Here is a 7,176-nt window from a genome sequence, read left to right as displayed (position 1 = left end):
ACGAGAGTTAATTAAATCGTGGCGGTCGAATTTACTTTTGGATTTTCGTGCAAATACAAAAGGTTGAGAATTGACAATGATTTTATATATATATATATATATATATATATATATATATATATATATAATACGTGTGTGTATGTATGTGTGTATATATGTATATATTTCGTGAATAAATCCAGATCCATGAGTTAAAAGATCTTGGATTAAAGACTATTTTTATATATTCCTTGAATTGATGAAATTGAAACTCTGTCTAATGTCGATGAATTAATTTTGTTTATATTTCATCGTATATCTGTTATATAATTTTAAAAAAGAAAATTTTTTGATAGTTATACGATGTTAAATAACTTCATTTAATTTATGAAAAAAAATTCGAATTTTATTAATATATTTAAGTTAATAATTAAATATGTATATATATATATATGTGTGTGTATATATATATATATATATATATATATATCGATTTTTCTTATCAAGGTGTTAATCCTCTCAAGCACGTAATAAAAATTTTACTATAATAATTTTAAATATTACAGTAATATAATCATTCCATTATATACACATGTATATCTATATATATATATATGCTATAAAATTGATATAATATCGATCCGTAAAAAAAAAAAAATTCAAAGATTTCAAAGAACAATCTAACACTTGTGAAATAACGTCATTGATATCGTTTCAAAAATGTAAAGAATAAAAAAGAAAAAACGTAACAAAACCAAAAAAAAAAAAAAAAGAAGAAGAAGAAGAAAAGGAAAAAAAAAGAAACAAAAAGAAAATTCTCCAAAAATTATCATCCGGCAGTTAAATTTAATAAAAATAAGAAAAGAAATTCTGGTGAGAGACGTTTAAACGATCACTGGAAAGATTTCATTTCCAAAGGGTATGAAAGCGTAGGGATCTTGTTGAAAACGCGACGGACACTCGTCACAATAGTAATACAGGCACGAACGAACCGTGACGACGTAGGATGTCCTCCTTGTAATCTCGAATCACAGGCTAACGTCGTCTCTCAGGGTCGACAGGCGTGCTAATTCCTTGGATCAAAAGCGGTCGAGCTCTATCCTCTTCCTTCACTCTTCTTTGAGTTCTTTCTATATATATATATATATATATATATATATATATATATATATATATATCTTTCTCTCTGTCTTTCTCTCTTTATTTCTCTTTCTTTTTCGCTGGCTTACTTTTTTTCTCGATACAGTCGATAGGATTCCTCCCTGGCCTTTTCCTTCTTTGCTCGGTCTATCAGGATCGACCTTCTTTGCGAGATCGTTCGATCGTTTTAAAAGATTACTTAGATTTATATAGGGTGTCGAAAATTTCTTCAACATGTCTATGTAGATAGGTGCATTATAATGACAAGACGTTATATCGTTCAACATGTACAAGTTCTTAGATGGTATGATGTGATCTTAGAAAAAATAAGAAACGAACGAAAATCGACTTCGAAAAGAGGGAGGAAAAAAAAACAAAACAAAAACAAACTTTCGATTAATATTTTTCGAGACTTTTTTTTTTTTTTTTTTTTTTCAATATTTTTCCATACTTTTATCGAGGCTTATTTTATTTTCAGCTTGTTATACTACAAGACTGCTTGTTATACTACAAGAGACATTTATTCTCATATAAGATACAATTTGTTTAGGATTTACGTTTAAATGATGATTACGAGGGTCGATTAAATTTTTCAATTAATTTTCAACGATTGATAAAAGACGAGGACGACATTTTAAATCGTTTGATTATCAGCAACAAGTTGTATTTTCATTTGGGCGATATCGTCAAAATAAAGAAAATTGTATATTTTGAGGCATTTATAATCGAACGTCTATTCACGACTATCAATTATATCCAATTAAGTGTACTGTTTGGTGCGACATTAACGTCGGACCATGTAATTAAGTCTTTTTTTTTTTTTTTTTTTTTTTTTGAAAATAAAGAGGGATGTTTGTTAGCGGGGTTAACGGGACTAACAAAAAAAAAAAAAAAAATGATAGAGAATTTTCTACGTCCTGTGATAAAGGACAAACCTGATATTTGGTTGTTCCAACCAGGGACGAAACCACTGCGTCGAATTAGGGGATCGAGTCGATGATAAAAATTTGAAGGGAAATCTTTTCGGGACGATTGATAATGAAAACAAAGGGAAATCGAATATTACGAATAACGTTGGCCGGATTTAACGGCTATCGATTTCTTTTTATGGGATTATTTGAAGGAAAAGATTTATTGGAATAAACCGCGTAAGATTCGGCAGTTATGGACTACAAAACATTAGAAACGAAATCGAAGGTTTATCGCGGCAAACCATTCAAAACCGTTATGGGGAAATGTATTGCAACGTGCGGAGTTATGTCAGGCTGAAAATGGACGACATTTACGCGACGTCATTTTTCACGGCTGATCATAATAATAATAATAATAATAAGAAGAAGAAGAACAACAATAATAAATAAATAAATAAATAAATAAATAAATAAAAATATCTTCGTGCATTTTTAACATATAATGATGTAAATTATAATATTAGGTGGACCGGAAAGTAATGTCGCTTTCTTAAATTAAATTCAAACGAATAAATGTTTAACAAGTTTTAATTTTTTTTAATCACAATTAAATATCGACATGCGCAGAAACGACATTACTTTTCGGTTCACCTAATATTTCGATCGTAAAAAATATCATTGGTACGTAAGATAAAATAGTATTATTACTATAAAATATCATCTAGGAACTTTTGGTGCGTCCTGTACATTACATTGCTCGTGAAAGAGCGTCTTGTTTCCTCCATCTAACACTCTACATGATGCTCGAACGAACGAACGAACGAACGAACGAATGGATGGATAGATAGACGTATGGATAGATAGATGGATGGATGGATGGATGGATGGATGGATGGATGGATGGATCGATCAACGGAGAACCGAACGAAGCGTTGTATAGGAGAGAAGAGCTCTGTGTGCTAGGGTGCCGGCGCTATGGGGGTTATGGGGGCACGTTCACACAAAACGGCCACCGTAGGCAACGGCAGCTGTTCACCATCCGTGCCCTACTCTCTATACTCGTTTCTCTCCCCCGCATTCTTTGCTCGGCTTAAGCCTCGCCCTTCAAACCGAAACTTCCTCTTTCTTCTTTACTTTTACCTTCTCCCTTTCTTTCCTTCTTTCTTTCTTTCTTTCTTTCTTTCTTTCTTTCTTTCTTTCTCTCGTTCGCTCTCTCGTCATTATTTTCGTCATAGAAAACGTGTACGTGACTTTCACAATCTTCATCTTTTTTTTTTCTTTTCTTTTTTTTTCTTTTTTTCTATTTTTCTTTTTTTCTTTTTTTTTCGTCTTTTCTTTCTATATGGTACTCTCAATTCGACTACGTAAAATCATCATCATCATCATCATCATCATCATCATCATCATCATCATCATCATCATCAAAAACGACGTTCCACTTTTGTTCTGTATGTGCGAGCGCGCATGTTTATTTGTGTGTGTATGTCTGTGTGTGTGTGTCCTTTGAGAAATTCAAATTTTTTAATTCTCTTTGTATTTTAATAATCGTACGAACTGTAGTAGTAAGACGATTTTATTTTGTTTGTTTGTTTATATATTCATTTCTTTTCTTTTTTTTTTTGTTTTTGTTTTTGTTTTTTTCTTCGATTAAATTCACGTCGAGAGAAATTTCTTTTCTCTCTCTCTCTCTCTCTCTCTTTCTACTCTATGCGAATACTATAAGTACGTCGAGCGTACTTTGAAAAAATGTAGAAATAATCATACTGAAAGTTGTTTCATCTTTTATATCTTTTAATGATCAGATCCAATAAAATTTTATTTATTTATTCTCATTGAGATAGATAGATAGATGAGTCTTTTCGTGAAATTGGCAAAAGTGATACAAATAGGTCGGTAATTACGTTGTTAATTGTACAAATTATAATAATAAGAGGATTCCTATGTTTCTTCCGTTGAATTCATGTTGACAGAGACAGAGAGTATGATAGAGAGAGAGAGAGAAAGAGAGAGATAGAGAGTGAGAGAGAGAGAGAGAGAGAGAGAGAGAATGTCGGTCGTTCTAATTAAGTTTCGTTTGAACGAAAGACACTTCTCGTTGGTTTCGATCAACGAACAAACGAAGAAACTACTGACCGTCCTATGTAACGAGAGTAATACTTTCTCTTTCTCTATCTCTGTCTCTCTCTCTTTCTCTCTCTCTTTTTCATTCTTCGTGGTAGAATCTCCTTTGACTCTAATTAATTACAGTTAATTACGTTAATTGGCGTAACTAATACGATCGCGCCATTTTACGTCGTCGTCTCATTGCTTTGCTCTTCGAGTTACGACCTTTGGCATGCATCCCTATTTATGTGTTTATTTATTTATTTATTTTCTTTTTTTTATTTTTTTTTTATTTTTTTATTTTTTTTTTATTTTATTTTTTTTATTTCTTTTATTTTTTCAACGTTCACGCTCAATCTTGCATTGGTTTATATTTCCAATCACATTTTTTCAATTATTTCTTATGAAATTTATAATGCTATATAAAAGTATATAGTACAGTGCAATATAAATTGGCAATGTATTATCTTATATTTGTTCTTAAACTAATAATTATGATACAATTATTAGATGAGAATATTTAATAATAATGTGTTACTAATATCCTTATACATTTTCATTTTTTTTTTCTGTATTCAACGCAAAGACATTATTATTGTCTTTCATTAATCAATGAGACATATAATAAGACAAATATGTCCAAATAAATTACTAAATTAAAATATATATATATGTGTGTGTGTGTGTGTGTGTGTGCACTGTCAATTTTTCTAAATACAAATATATGTAAGTGAAGTTGCACGTAAGTGTTCTCGATAAGCCTAATAAATAAGATTCAATAATAAGAAAGATTTTTAACATAGTATAAAACTTTCTACGATCTTGCGTTTGTTCGCAGTTTATTTGATTGTAAAACAACTTGGCTGTTCTCTCCCTGTTCTCATGTGAAAATTAGAAAGAGAGAAAGAGAAAGAGAGAGAGAGAGAGAGAGAGAGAACAAAAAGGAAATAATAAATAAATAAATGGGGTCGATGTTATGCGAGGCATCCCCCATGACGTGTCTCGCGGGACAATGAAGATACCGATGGAAGTTTTCCAATAATATTCTTCGTTGAAGAAGAGTGAGAAAGAGAGAGAGAGAGAGAGTGCGACGACCGGACGAGAAGTGCTTTTGTTTTATCATTTGTCTTTTCTAAAAGAGTCTGCCTCCTTCATTGCATAAGAAGAAACAACCGACCGATTGAATTATTCAGTGATAAAACGTTCGCTATTTCCAATCCGATAAGTATTATCATCGTTTGAAAGTTTCAATGTAAGAGAGAGAAAGAGAGCGAGAGAGAGAGAGAGAGAGAGAAAGAGAGACATTTATTAATCGTTGAAATTATTTCTGACTTTATTAATTAACTTTCGTACGATTCTTTTCTCTCATTTTTCTATATTTATATTATTTTGTGTTCAAAGTAATATTTTGTCGATGCACGTATATGGATATAATTTTCTTTTTATAAAAAAAAAAAAAAAAAGAAAAAAAGAAAAGAAACGAATATATTATGCGAATATTCGTACATACTTATAATGTATAAATAATATTCCGATATATTTAATACATATATATATATATATGTATAAATCTATTGGATAAAAATTAAAACTTAATATTATTATAAATAATTGGAGAAAAAAAGTAATATAGAATTATGAGAAAGTATAAAAATATAATAGTATGTTAATGATTGTAAAAAAAGAACTGTAATACAGTATGGATTACATATATATATATATGTGTGTGTGTATATGTGTGTTAACATGTATAATCAATATGTAAGACATCCAAAAAGAGGATTTTAATCTATAAAATTTTATCTACGAAACGAATGTTACTCTTCGATATAGAATGGAATAAGTGAGAAAGAGACGTAACGACAGCATGTGAAAGATATATAGCTATAATTCGGTTTGGGTTTATCGCAAAAGGGGGTTGTATCAATGGGTACGTTGGAAAAGCCATGGCAAGCATTTCACAGACCCTTATTTGTTTTCCCTGATGCATTGGCTCGACACGTGTTACTATATTATTCTATTCCGGAACGAAAAAAAAAAAAAAAAGAAAACAAAAAAGGAAATAAAAAGAAAAGAAAAAAGTGAACAAAGATGGAAGGATCGAGACATTGTTGTACATACATACATACATACATACATACATACATACATACATACATACATACATACACACATACATACGCATATATATATATATCATATATACATATATATGTATATATATATACTTTCTGCTAACGTCAGGCAATAGAAAGTAACCCTGAAGGGACCAATTGAAATCGTCTGACTGATTTCTATTTAACATCGATTATATATGTACGTACTATATGATAATCTAAAAAAATTCAAAACCCTAGGCATAAAGTTATTTCACTTAAATAAAGATCTTATAGAGAGATCAAACTTTGATCATGCTCTCATTTTCTCTTTCTCTCTCTCTCTCTCTCTCTCTCTCTCTCTCTCTCTCCACAATTATTATCGTTATTACGAAAATAATTTTATTCGATTTTATTCAATTATTTTAAACAAATTTTTTTAACAAATGCATACTCGAAAATTTCATTGAAAATTGCAATTTATTATGTTTTGTATAGGATATGTATACATACCTATATATCTACATACATATATAATATAATATATGTATGTATGTATATATGTATGTATGTATACGAACTTTCTGAACTGTAAACTTTGATAAATCTTACAATGCATTATATCTAGTAGCTTCTTGAAAAGAAGGTACACGTTCCAAGGCGATAGAAAGACACTCTCGGCTAACCAAAGGGAGTCTTTTATCCAAATACTTTATTACGTTCCATTTGGGTCGGCAAATATTTACTTAGAGATAAGAAAGGAGTATTCTTCTTATAAAGGGGCTACCGACTAAAAAGATTCCCTCCCGCCCCTCCCCCTCTCTCCCTCACCCCATTTTTTTTCACATTTTTTTACAAGCATCACTAAAAAATCTATACTAACAGATTTGAATTGATATTCATTTAAATATAATGTAGTTTATTTATTTTTAATTTTTTTTTTTTTT

General features: G+C 30.2%; 1 long non-coding RNA gene across 1 annotated transcript in view; it reads right to left on the bottom strand.

The window, feature by feature from the left end:
* Positions 1-969: 969 nt before the first annotated feature.
* Positions 970-7,176, bottom strand: part of LOC124953072 — a 10,267-nt gene continuing 4,060 nt past the window's right edge. The window contains exon 2 of the long non-coding RNA XR_007102110.1: positions 970-1,467. This is a non-coding gene — a long non-coding RNA (uncharacterized LOC124953072). The remainder of the gene's footprint in view (positions 1,468-7,176) is intronic.

This window comes from Vespa velutina, chromosome 11, assembly GCF_912470025.1.
Source record: "Vespa velutina chromosome 11, iVesVel2.1, whole genome shotgun sequence".
NCBI lineage: Eukaryota > Metazoa > Arthropoda > Insecta > Hymenoptera > Vespidae > Vespa > Vespa velutina.
Note: the sequence above shows the minus strand (reverse complement) of the source record. Positions and strands in the feature narration are given on the sequence as shown.